General features: G+C 39.8%; 1 protein-coding gene across 2 annotated transcripts in view; it reads left to right on the forward strand.

Moving 5' to 3' along the window:
* Positions 1-10,401: 10,401 nt before the first annotated feature.
* Positions 10,402-12,380, forward strand: part of LOC126470390 (SPRY domain-containing protein 3-like) — a 199,134-nt gene continuing 197,155 nt past the window's right edge. Inside the window, exon 1 of one of the 2 annotated variants that reach the window (XM_050098231.1) lies at positions 10,402-10,535. The gene's annotated coding sequence lies outside the window, so the exon portion shown is untranslated. Of the gene's footprint in view, positions 10,536-10,669; positions 11,215-12,380 lie in introns of those variants that run through there. The other variant, XM_050098230.1, reaches the window with a different exon arrangement.

The raw sequence follows: 12,380 nt of genomic DNA on the forward strand, positions 1-12,380 counted from the left end.
TGCACGAAGGGCAATTTTGTCTCTTATGTGTGGAAAAGTAGCGGGAACATGATTTCACATCAGACACACTCGTTGAAACTTGTTTACTCTGTCCATGGCGTGGCGACCTGTTTGCGCATGGTGGTTGGTCACAAGACCATACCTGTTTATCACTTTGCATTAGACTGCAGACGGTACTTACCTCATAGTTTTCCACATCACACAAGTCGTGATGTTCAATAATTTGTAACACTTGGCAAAACAGGATCACAATGCTTGAGAATTTGTTCGCGAATCCTACTGCCAAGCACATTGTTGATAACTGCATCACGAATCATTGCGTCACTGTAATACTGTCAACAGCTACACTGAAAACTATACTGTCATGTCAAACCTTGAAGTTCAGTGACACACTGACGGTATATCTGTTCTGGCTTTTTCCGCAATCGAAAGAACCTGTAACGAGCTGCAGCAACCAGTACCTGATTCTCGTGATACTTAGTGAGGACTGAAACTAAATCTTCAAAAACTAGAAACTCTGGCCAATTAGTCGAGAATAACTTCTGAGCAAGGAGTTTACACTCCTGTGCCAGTCAGTGACAAGAAATAAGAAAGTTTCACCGTACCTTACACTTGATGTGAATTACAATGAGCTGCAGCAAACAGTACCTGATTCTTGTGATACTTAGTGAGGACTGAAACTAAATCTTCAAAAACCAGAAACTCCGGCCAATTAGTCGAGAATAACTCCTGAACAAGGAGTTTACACTCCTGTGCCAGGCAATGACAAGAAATAAGAAAGTTTCACGTTACCTTGCACTTGAAGTGAATCACAATGAGCGTCGAACTGAGCGTAGTACTCGTTCCATTCCTCTTGTTGCCCATTGAAAGCTCGAAACAGTGGAATGCGCGGAGACAGTGCCTTGGATTTGGGTGACTGTTGTGGTGGAGTTGATGCAGCAGTGGCTCATCCATTAATGAGATGTTGGATTGTCACCATCAACCCCACATTAAGTGGTTCTGAAACTGGATTAGATCAAAGCCAGCAGTCACCGGAGGCATAGGTGCAGGTGGTGTAGGAGGCGAGACAGAAGCCATTTTAATGAGAGGAGCGGCACAAAGTAATTGGAAGCAAGGCAAATACATAAAATAGCGGAAGCGTTGCGGCTGGTCTGCAAGAAAGAACACAATTACTGTGGTAATCAGCACCAACACAAATAAGGAAGGAGAGAAGTTGCGATGGGCGGTGCCAGGAATCCAAAATGATCTATAAATACCACTTTCAAATTCATATAATCCTTTATTTGTAAGAAGGAAAGAAACATGAGTTATCTTCTTATTATGACGTGCTTCTTGTGCAACCTACATGCAGGTACATTTATACACTAGTACTAATCACAGAATGCAGGCTAAGTATTGTCTTCATATCACTCAGTACTGATGCCCTCAAAGTCTGTGACCGAACTGGAGCCCACCAGCGATGCGTAGCTGGTTCAGTTAGAGTTAACAGGGCATACTGAACTCTGTCTTCTTGGAGGCATAGCACTGCCCGCTCTTCCCATTGGCATGTGGGTCAGTGTCTTCTTGATGCCATTTCGCAGCACTGCGCTGTTTGATTGGCAGTCTGTGCTTTAGGACTACACATGTCTGCAAGACACTTTGGATAACTGTTTCATTCCAATTCACTTTCTAAAATATCATTTGTGGGCACTAGAGTGCATAGTTGTTGCTCAGATGGAATGCTGCATTTTATGCCATCAGTGGATTCAGTTTCACCTTCCATCTCTTGATACTTGCCCAATACATGCAAGGCCTCTGTCAATATATCCCCGAAAAGTATAGTTAATTGAACTACTAGACAAAAAAGATCAACAACTATAATTTCGTGGGGCGCTGGTGCTTTGGTAGATAAGTTGAACAGTGTAAGGTAGAGAAGTGAATCTTAAGGGAAGCAATTTCAGTTTGTGTAATTTACTCTGTCTTTGATTGGAGTAAATTTGGAACACACGAGTATTCTATATTTTACCCTATAAGGAAATGATCTTTAGGCATGGTATTGTCTTGATCAGTTTCATTAAAAGCCACTAGCTACACGTTATTAGTAAGACAGCAGCACTTATTTCTTTCATCAAAAAGCCAGTTTCCAGATATGTGGGTAATGAGGGGACTGATCACTACTGTCACCAGTGAGAAAGAATCTAACTTCTTCCGCTGGGATTTACATATCAGTTACTGATGCTGTTTTATTTCGTATCAATTGATCAAATAGTTTGTATGTACCAAACTGCAGTGTGATTGATCTGTACTTTTGTGGGAGGTCTGGGTATTTCTCCTGTTTCAGCAGTATGTTGATTTTAGACTTCTTGACTAAAATTTTGTAATGTGTGTTACTTTCTGGCACTAGTGTGTATTGTAGTTTAGAAGGCTTGAATATTACGGTCATTCCTTGTTCCATATTTATGCGAGGAAGTGTTTTATTAATAAGCGTCTGATATTACAGAATATTCACTTATAAAAATTGTAAATATCATGGGCTCTGAGTTTTAATTAAGAGATAGAGAAGGACATGAGTCTTGTCTCTGTTGCAGATAATTCTGATGATTGATTTTTGAGTTTTCAATAAAGTTTGTTTACAGGGCATATTATTCCAGAAGAGTGCTCCATAGCTGACTGCAGACTGAAAATATGCATGATGTACTGCCACTACTGTTTCTCTGTTATAAGTGATTTCACTATTTGTCTCATGTACGAGATAATTCACAATTTTGCTGTAACACTAAGTATATATACTTCCATTTTAAATTTTTTGCAGATATCTAGGCAGGAATTTCAAATGGTCATCATTTTCTTTTTCTCCAAGGACTGATAATTCTGTTACTTGTGGTGCCATATGAGAAAGTGTATAGTTGTTTCATTGTTTATTGTGAGTTCATTTCCTGTGGAGCACGGAGTTAGAGCCACCAATGGAGTGTCTCATAATGACTGAAGCATTGCTCTGTCTAATACTGTTATAAAATGGCTCTTGCCATCACAGAATTTTTCTGAAGTTTGCTTGCCAATTGCTGAGACATGATCTATGTCATTCATTTTGAACACCTAGGAGTCCTTTCCCTTCTAACTTATTTTGTTAAGCAGCATGATCAGTCTGAAAAGAATTGCTGTTGGGTTGAGAACCACCTACCTATCACAGGTATAGCGGTGGGAGTGAAAAAGCAACATAGCCCAAAATGCATGGATACCCAATGATTTAATCATCCAGTATCTGAGAATGCGAGCACTTAGTGACTTGCACCAAACTTCACATATATTTTCAAACACTTATGAAACATTTTCTCACACGAAACCCCAAAAAATGATGAAAGGTAAAAAGTTTATCGCTTACTGCATTTTCGCTTTTCGTGCAGTAAAGTTGTCATATGAAGCACGTAATTTTATTTGATTACTTCTTTTCTACTAACTGTATTCATGATATATTTTGCAGGCAGTACTCACATATACAACTGACTGTACCAGCACAGATACATACAACTCATATTTCAGGCGATACAACATCACAAACATAGAGCTGCGTGAACATGAATGTGCCGGGTGAAATTCCCTACAGGTGAAATACATGTACAAATACGTATGAAAAATGTTGAATACAGGGCGGGGAAAAATTGTGTCACGAAATTTTACCCCTGGATAGCTGATGCCAGTAGGAACCAAAATTACTAATGTTGTTTATGTCGACAATGCACAATTTTTAAACTATGGAAACTTAATGCTATGAGCTCTGATTGGCCATGGGAGTGCCATGTTGCCAGATACTCTCGACAATGCACAACTGCGAATGCTTTTCCTGCCAGAGATCGCGATGTATCCACGACAGCCCACACGCTCGGCGATAGCGCGCCAGCCTTCCACTCTGGGGGTGAATCCGCCTAGGTCCTGACACATGCATTGTAGTTTCAAGATAAAACATACTGGGAAGAAACCCATCAACAGCTGTTAGTTCATATACAGAAAGTCTTTTACAAATTGTGTCAGCCCTGAAAAGGGCCTTTTTTGTAGCTAGGAGATTGTTTACTTAAAGAAGGTGCTCAGACTGGCATACCTCTGACACGGCACAAGCTTTGTATCGTCGAATGGTGTTTTGCCGAACTCTTTTAAAGATTTCTGGCATTGCCCTGATGTGATTGGCGGCATGTTGAATGCGATCCATTAATTTCTTTTGGTTTCTAGGTGGTTTGTGCCTGGGTGGGTGAACTAGAATCTTGAAGAATCCTGACAGGAAAAAGTCCATTGGCGTGGGGTCTGGTGATCATGGGAAACTATGTACTACGAGCACCTCTACCAATTAGCCGGCTATCAAGGAGCTAATTTAAATATCTGCGCACAGCATGACTGTTGCGTGCGAGCGCCCCATCATGCTGCAACCACATGCATAGCTTATGCATGTCCAGGGGAACATCTTCCTACAGACCGGCGAGAGTTTCTTGCAAAAAGTGAAGGTGATTTTCCCTGGTAAGTCGAGGAGGTAGACGGACTGGCCCAATCAGATGGCCACCCACAATGCCTGCCCAAATGTTGAGCTAAAATCGTTCCTGGTGTCCGTGAGCGTAAGTGAGGTGAGGATTTTCCCTTGCCCAGTAATGAACATTTTGAGTGTTGTAAATGCCATCCCGATGGAAGATGCACTCGTCGGTAAACAACACAATGGTGGGGAAGTCGGGATATTGTGATATATGTCACAGAAACCACTGGCAAAACCCCAGCCTGAGATCATAGTCCGCCACAGGATATAGGTGTTGGACAGGGTGGAAACTAAATGGATGCTGGCTGTCATCCCTCAAAACCTCCCACACTAACCAATGAGTGACCCCCATGTCATATCCAACTGCTCGAGTACTTGTCATAGGTGCTTCCTCGAAGCACTCAAGAACAGTCTCTTCAAATGCAGCATCCGGTTGTGTTCAAGGTCTTTTAGCATCACCATGATATCCTTCTAATGAGCTTGTTTCACCACGTTGCCGGTGAATTGCTGTAAACGTTTGCGTGTGTGGGCACCGTCTTGCTGGGTATCGTTCCTCAAATGACGGTCGAGCTACAGGTGCATTACCGTCGGTTTTCGTTGTTCTTCAAACGAATACTGTACCGCCATGCTTACTGTATGACTAAATCGCAGGTGACCTGTGTGTGCTCCAAAGCAAAGCTTATGGGTGAATGGCTCTGACTTGAGGTGGAGACAAACATCAAGACCTATTCGACATTTGTGCATATCATGTTTGGACAGTGATGGGGCGAGGCATGTTTGTGCACATGAACGGACCACCATAGCGCTGCCTGTCAACCAACGAATGGCAACAGGGCAATCCCACGGCCAATCGGAGTGAGTGGCGCCAAGTTTCCGTTGTTTAAAAACTGTGCACTGTCGACCTACACAACATTAGTAATTTTGGTTCCTAGTGGCGTCAGCTGTCCAGGGTTAAAATTTCGTGACAATTTTTCTCCACCCTGTATATGTGACATATGCATATACTGACAAAGTCATGGGTAAAAAGCTAGTCCTTGCATTATAGGCTACTATCCAGTCAACCGCAATTTCAAGTATGCACGCCACAAGTTACACCACTGCGTTTTCTACAACCGCCACTGTGGGACAAGGGCACTGCCATCAACGATTATGCTGCTGCCAATGAGATGCAAGCATCCTCCCTGGAGCTTCAGCAGCTGGTGTACTTAAGTTCGAGCATCCATGCACACACTGACCCCATTTTCCTGTGTTTGCCAGGTGAATAACATTTACAGACTTTCATAGTGGCCAGGACTCCAGATCTACTGAATAGTCATTGTACTGAAGATTGACTGGTGTGTAAATCTGCAGTATCTGTATATGTCTCAGCATTCTAAGCTACTGTTAGTGAGTGACACTGCAACTTCAACAAAAAGTTATGTATTATTTTTAATCTTTGATATTACACGTAGAATAAATTGATATCTGACTTCTCTGTTCATAAACAGCACGTGTTCCTCAATCCTGTATTGGCTAAAGAACCACATTGTGTGTAAAGGAAGTCATAACAATCCCAAACCTCTCAAATGATTTCAACCAAATTTGGTACACATATTAATTAAGGTCCTCAAAGAAATACTGTGGGGGTAAGAATCACCAGCTTCCTATTTGAATGAGGGTGATGATGTGGAAAGAGAATGAGAGAAACAGATGAACAGACAGACAGGGGAATAGCAGATAGACACAGATAGAGATGGAAAGAGTGAGGGGAGGAGGAAACTAAAAAGAGAGGGGAAAGCAGGAGATGGGCGGAAAGAGGAAAGAGGAGGAGATGAACTGAGATGGGGGAGGGAAAGATAGGTAGAGAGAGGGGATGAAAGAAATGGACAGAGACTGGGGGAGAAAGATATAGACAGAGAGGAAGGGAAGGAGGAGATGTACAAAGAAAGGGGAGGAGGAGATGGACAGAGAAAGGAAAGAGGAGGAGATGGACAGGCTGAGGGAGAAGGAGATGGTCAGAGAGAGGGGGAGGAGCAGATGGACAGAGGGAGGAGTAGGAAGAGATGGAGATAGAAAGGGGCAGGAGGAGATGGACAGAGAGTCGGTGGGGTAGACCATGTGGACAGAGAGGTAAATGAGAGAGAGGGGGTGAAAGAGGAAATGGACAGAGAGAGGGGACAAAGGAGATGGACTAATGGAAGATTGAAATGAACACATACCCAGGCAATGCCGGGTACTCAGCTAGTTCAACTGCCAAGCTGGAGCACTTATTGTGTACAACAGATTTGTGGCAAAACAAATGGCAAGTCTTGCCACATTGTGCACATCGAGTTCACGGTAACCTAGTGGCGCAGTCTAATACACACAGTCATAAAACTCTATAGTGCGAAAATTGTTACCATTTGACAGCTGGAGCGACACTAGCGCTACAAGCAGTCAGAAAGTAGACAGTCACATGTGTCACAGATTAGATTAGATTAGATTAATACTAATTCCATGGATCATGAATACGATATTTCGTAATGATGTGGAACGAGTCAAATTTTCCAATACATGACATAATTAAGTTAATTTAACAACATAATTAGGTTAATATAACAACTTTTTTATTTATTTATTTTCTTATAATTATTTTGTTTGGTTTTTTTCTTTTTTTCTTAATTTATATCTAACAATTCCTCAATGGAGTAGAAGGAGTTGTCATTCAGAAATTCTTTTCATTTCTTCTTAAATACTTATTGCTTATCAGTCAGACTTTTGAAACTATTTGGTAAGTGACCAAAGACTTTAGTGGCAGTATAATTCACCCCTTTCTGTGTCAAAGTTAGATTTAATCTTGAATAGTGAAGATCATCCTTTCTCCTAGTATTGTAGTTATGCACACTGCTATTGCTTTTGATTTGGGTTTAGTTGTTAATAACAAATTTCATAAGAGAGTATATGTACTGAGAAGCTACTGTGAATATCCCTAGATCCTTAAATAAATGTCTGCAGGATGATCTTGGGTGGACTCCAGCTATTATTCTGATTACACGCTTTTGTGCAATAAATACATTATTCCTCAGTGATGAATTACCCCAAAATATGATGCCATATGCAAGCAATGAGTGAAAATAGGCGTAGTAAGCTAATTTACTAAGATGTTTATCACCAAAGTTTGCAATGATCCTTATTTCATAAGTAGCTGAACTCAAACGTTTCAGCAGGTCATCAATGTGTTTCTTCCAATTTAATCTCTCATCAATGGACACACCTAAACATTTTGAATATTCTATCTTAGCTATATGCTTCTGATTAAGGTCTATATTTATTAATGGCGTCATACCATTTACTGTACGGAACTGTATGTACTGTGTCTTATCAAAATTCAGTGAGAGTCCGTTTACAAGGAGCCAAATCAAATGGCTCTGAGCACTATGGGACTTAACATCTGTGGTCATCAGTCCCCTAGAACTTAAAACGACTTAAATCTAACTAACCTAAGGACATCACACACATCCATGCCCGAGGCAGCATTCGAACCTGCGACCGTAGCAGTCGCGCAGCTCCCGACTGAGCGCCTAGAACCGCGAGACCACCGCGGCCGGCTACAAGGAGCCACTTAGTAATTTTCTGAAAGACATTATTGACAATTTCATCAGTTAATTCTTGTTTGTCAGGTGTGATTACTATACTTGTATCATCAGCAAAGAGAACTAACTTTGCCTCTTCATAAATATAGAATGGCAAGTCATTAATATATATTAAGAACAATAAAGGACCCAAGACCGTCCCTTGTGGAACCCCATTCTTGATAGTTCACAAGGACAATGCTTTCTTTTTAGTTATATTCTACCTAACTAACGATATAGTTGTTATATTTTTGGGTTTCATGCATTAGCAAATTACTGAAAGACACCAATATCGTGAAATACATATAAAGACAGTCGAATTACACTGATTCAATGACATAAGCTACAACTTCTTCATGAATGAATACTTTCAAATATGTCTACATTGGCAACTTACTCTGCTGAAAGCAAGAGAATATTAGCACATATTTCATGCATGAGAAGCATGTATTCCTGTTGATATTATTATAGCCACTTTCTTTGACATTGAAGAATTTTTAAAATTTGTCAAATGGTTCGGCCGTTCTTACACTTCAATCGCTTTTTTAATACGCTAATATTTTGTCAATGTAATTACCTTTCTTCAAAAGCGAATGTGCATAAGATTCTTGCCATTTGTGGCACAGTTTTAGCAACCACTGCAGAATCGGTTTCTTTTGTGTTGAGAAACAGTACCGTTGCTTTTGATTATTTATTACGAAGTCTGTGCGGTTTTCCCTTATGCCACAGGTGTTGTGGCTCATTTGATACGTTAAATGACACAGGTATTAAGCCGAGTTCACACACGCAACAAAAGTGTCGCCACAGGCAGTAGCATATTGGAGTTGCATTGCAGTTGCGTGTGTGAGCTCCCAGGTTTTAGCGGTGCAACTTCAGAGACACAACTTTTGTCATCCCACAAACAGTTAAGCTTGGTTGAACTTTGATGCGCCACTTTCCTAACAGCACTGCTCCCTGGTGGCAGTATTTCTAGACAGGAGTAGTCTCTCGCAGTTATCGTGGTGTAATTGCTGTTGCACACCATCGATTTCAGTGTCTTTTTTATTTCTAAAAAAAAACAGTGAAAACAATGGTCGGCAGGTACACTTTTGCAGCTTCTAGAACTTCACGAATGGCAACCTACGATTTTCAGCATCAGTGTGTATGTGTGTGTGTGTGTGTGTATGTGTGTAAATAAATTACATAACCCATAGTCTTAAAAGATGAATAAAGAAACTTAATATATTTAACCATAAAAGTGTGTCGTAGAAACTTCGTAATTTGTGAGACCAAGCATTGCATAAATTTTGCATTACATGTAGAAAATAGTTCCAGATTGTGATGTGGTAGCTGTTATACTAAAAATTAGTTATTCGAAATGCCTGTATCAATGGATATAGTAAGGATCTAAAGTCTTGGAAGACTGGCGTGTCTGCCGATGATACATGCCAGCTGTTGGTTAATCTGCCATTGCAGACAGCATTTTCTTCTCTGAATATTATTTTGTTATAAATGTGTTTGTTTCCCCTGATTTATCCATGAGAGAAATCTATTTTCGGATCTAACATTTAGGTTTCGTCTTCCTCGTATTTAACAGTCATCCTAGCTCTGAGGACATAACCTGCACTATAACATTCATACCCGCTCGTTTGATTTCAGTTGACGCAACCCGCAGGATTTGTTGCGTCCCATGTGGACGGTAGTTTACGATGCCACTACAGCAAGCCACAAGCTGTGGCGCCACGTTAGATGCGTGTGTGAACAAAGCTTTACATTCCAACAGGTTTCCTACGTTCCATATTCACTGATTTGGTTGAACGAGTAGTAAAATAAACTCCACTTTCTTAGGTGGCTATACGACGTCTTTATGCGAAAGGTCGAGTCTTCTGGTGTTTACTGGCAAGTTTTTGTTATTAAAGGAAAACGACATGATTCATACAGTATCTCTAACTTGTAAGAGAATCGTAAATAAACTCTCTTATAATGTACCGTTTCGAACCTCCCAGAGTTTCTTAGGAAACCAAATAATGACAAATGTAGTGTCATTTATTAGTTATTGTCGATTTTCTTTTGGCACTACATACACTCTTTGTATAAACTATGTTGCAAATCAATATAAACGTTAGCATTCGCACTCATCCCATAGCATATTGAGAAGTGTCACTTGCTAGTTACGTGGGGTGCTGTTATGGCAGTGGACAAATAAACTAGACAGAGTTTCACATCAAATTTCGCGACTATTAGATTGTGCCAGTGATCTCCATACCAGTTCGAGAGCCAAGGATGTTAGTAGAGAACATTGCAGCGAAGGCAGGGTGTAGGATAACTTTGGATTAACTTCTGAGTATGTGTTATTGTGTTTGTTATATGTTGTGTTTAAGTTTACGATAGAGAGTGGGGTTAAGTTTACTATTAATACGTATGTTTGTTTGTTTACATTCCGCACTCCTATCATCAGTTCTTTATGCTGAGTGAGTTTAGTAATTGTAACAGTTTTTAAATGTTTTCGTAGAATAACGGAAGAAAACAGTTCAGCATGTTAGTTATCCTCATAAATTTAAATGGACTATAAATATTCTTTTAATGAACAAAACTTACCGTGATGTGGAGTAAAATATTGTTAAGGCCAATGACGTAAAGCAATTTGACATGTTCCACAATATAGCTGCTCACTACGGACATTGCGGAATGCTTTTCATTCCCCATGTGCGAGCGTTGATTTATACTTCAATATATCTGTCAGATTCGGCGCTGGCACCATTGTAGACTTTGGGAAACCGTTACTGCTGTATCTTATTGACATTTGTCAAGTTTCTGCCCTGCTAGTTCTGTTGGTGCTATACACAATTGAAATGTTTATGCACGTACATTTCCAACTGCTTGTGACAGTAGCGTAAGTCACAATTTTTTAGCAGCGTACATTTTTCGCGAAAACGTTGTCGTATGACAAGTGCTGCGAGCACTCTGAGGTATCAGATGTGGACTATTGGCAAGATGTTTAAACAGTCATGGGCCTAATAACGTTTTGCGGAAAGATCTCACTCAACTTTTTACTTCTCCGCTGTCTTAAGTGTGTGTGTGTAACAAAAAGCTTCATTTGTCATGTGATGATGATGCCAATAATTCTATTTAAACGTACACACCATCCAGGTAACGACTGAAAGTTCCAAATTTATATTATCAGACTTAATGTAGTGGGAAATTATTATTGTGCATTTGTTTTTACAACAGGTGTCTCGTGTATTGTAGAGAACATATTTTTAAATTTCTGATATGCCGTTACAGAGAACGAATCTTTATTTTATATGAAACAGTGATGCATCCAATGCTCTACAATAAAACTGCTGCAGATATCTTCATGTATGTGAAAAAGGGAACAAAACATTAAACGTTGCAATTGTAGTATCATATACATTGTATCAACTATGGCGGATAGTGAATGGAATTTATAAAAAATAATAGTTTACATGATATTTTATTTTGAAAAGTCCATTGAAGTAGCAGACTTTGATTCACATAAATGGAGTACTCAGGTACCATGAATAATGCAGTATTCCAGCAGTTTTATTGCTAGTAGTAGACCATTGGACGATAACATCATAAACCATCTGTAACTCATACTAAGTGAACAATTTGAATGTTAAATTTAATCAAGAATCTTTAGTTATATGTGTCATAATTGAAACAGTATGTATTTAGTTTTTGAATTGTTACAGATTCATCTGTAACAATACAGTTACGGTAAATTTCAGTTGATGCATTCATTGCCTTGTTTATGTACAATACCCCTGTTTTATCAGTAGTACAATGTTTGATACTGGGCCTTGAAACTAAATAATAATGTTAAACTTCATTTCCTGCTAAGGACTCTTACAGTGCATCTATTCAGTCATTGTATGGTTAACATGTGTGTTTCTTTTGTATGATCAGTATGTCACCTTTCGTAACATTAATTTTGTGTTTCTGCTCTTATAATTTATGTTAATGCTGGTGTTTGAGAGGGGGCTGGGGTAGAAATGCAGATTGAAAGTGATTCAGGATTCATGTACTATCGTCCAAAGTGGTCACTTTTCCCTGATACATGGCTTGTTCATATCATGAAAAGGCAGAGTTAAGAGTGCAGTATATGTTGTTTACAGATTGTGTTTTGTGTCATCCACAAGGACAAACATCCATAGTGACCAGCCTCATACACTCCTGGAAATTGAAATAAGAACACCGTGAATTCATTGTCCCAGGAAGGGGAAACTTTATTGACACATTCCTGGGGTCAGATACATCACATGATCACACTGACAGAACCACAGGCACATACA

This window comes from Schistocerca serialis, chromosome 3 (assembly GCF_023864345.2).
Source record: "Schistocerca serialis cubense isolate TAMUIC-IGC-003099 chromosome 3, iqSchSeri2.2, whole genome shotgun sequence".
NCBI classification, from domain to species: Eukaryota; Metazoa; Arthropoda; class Insecta; order Orthoptera; family Acrididae; genus Schistocerca; species Schistocerca serialis.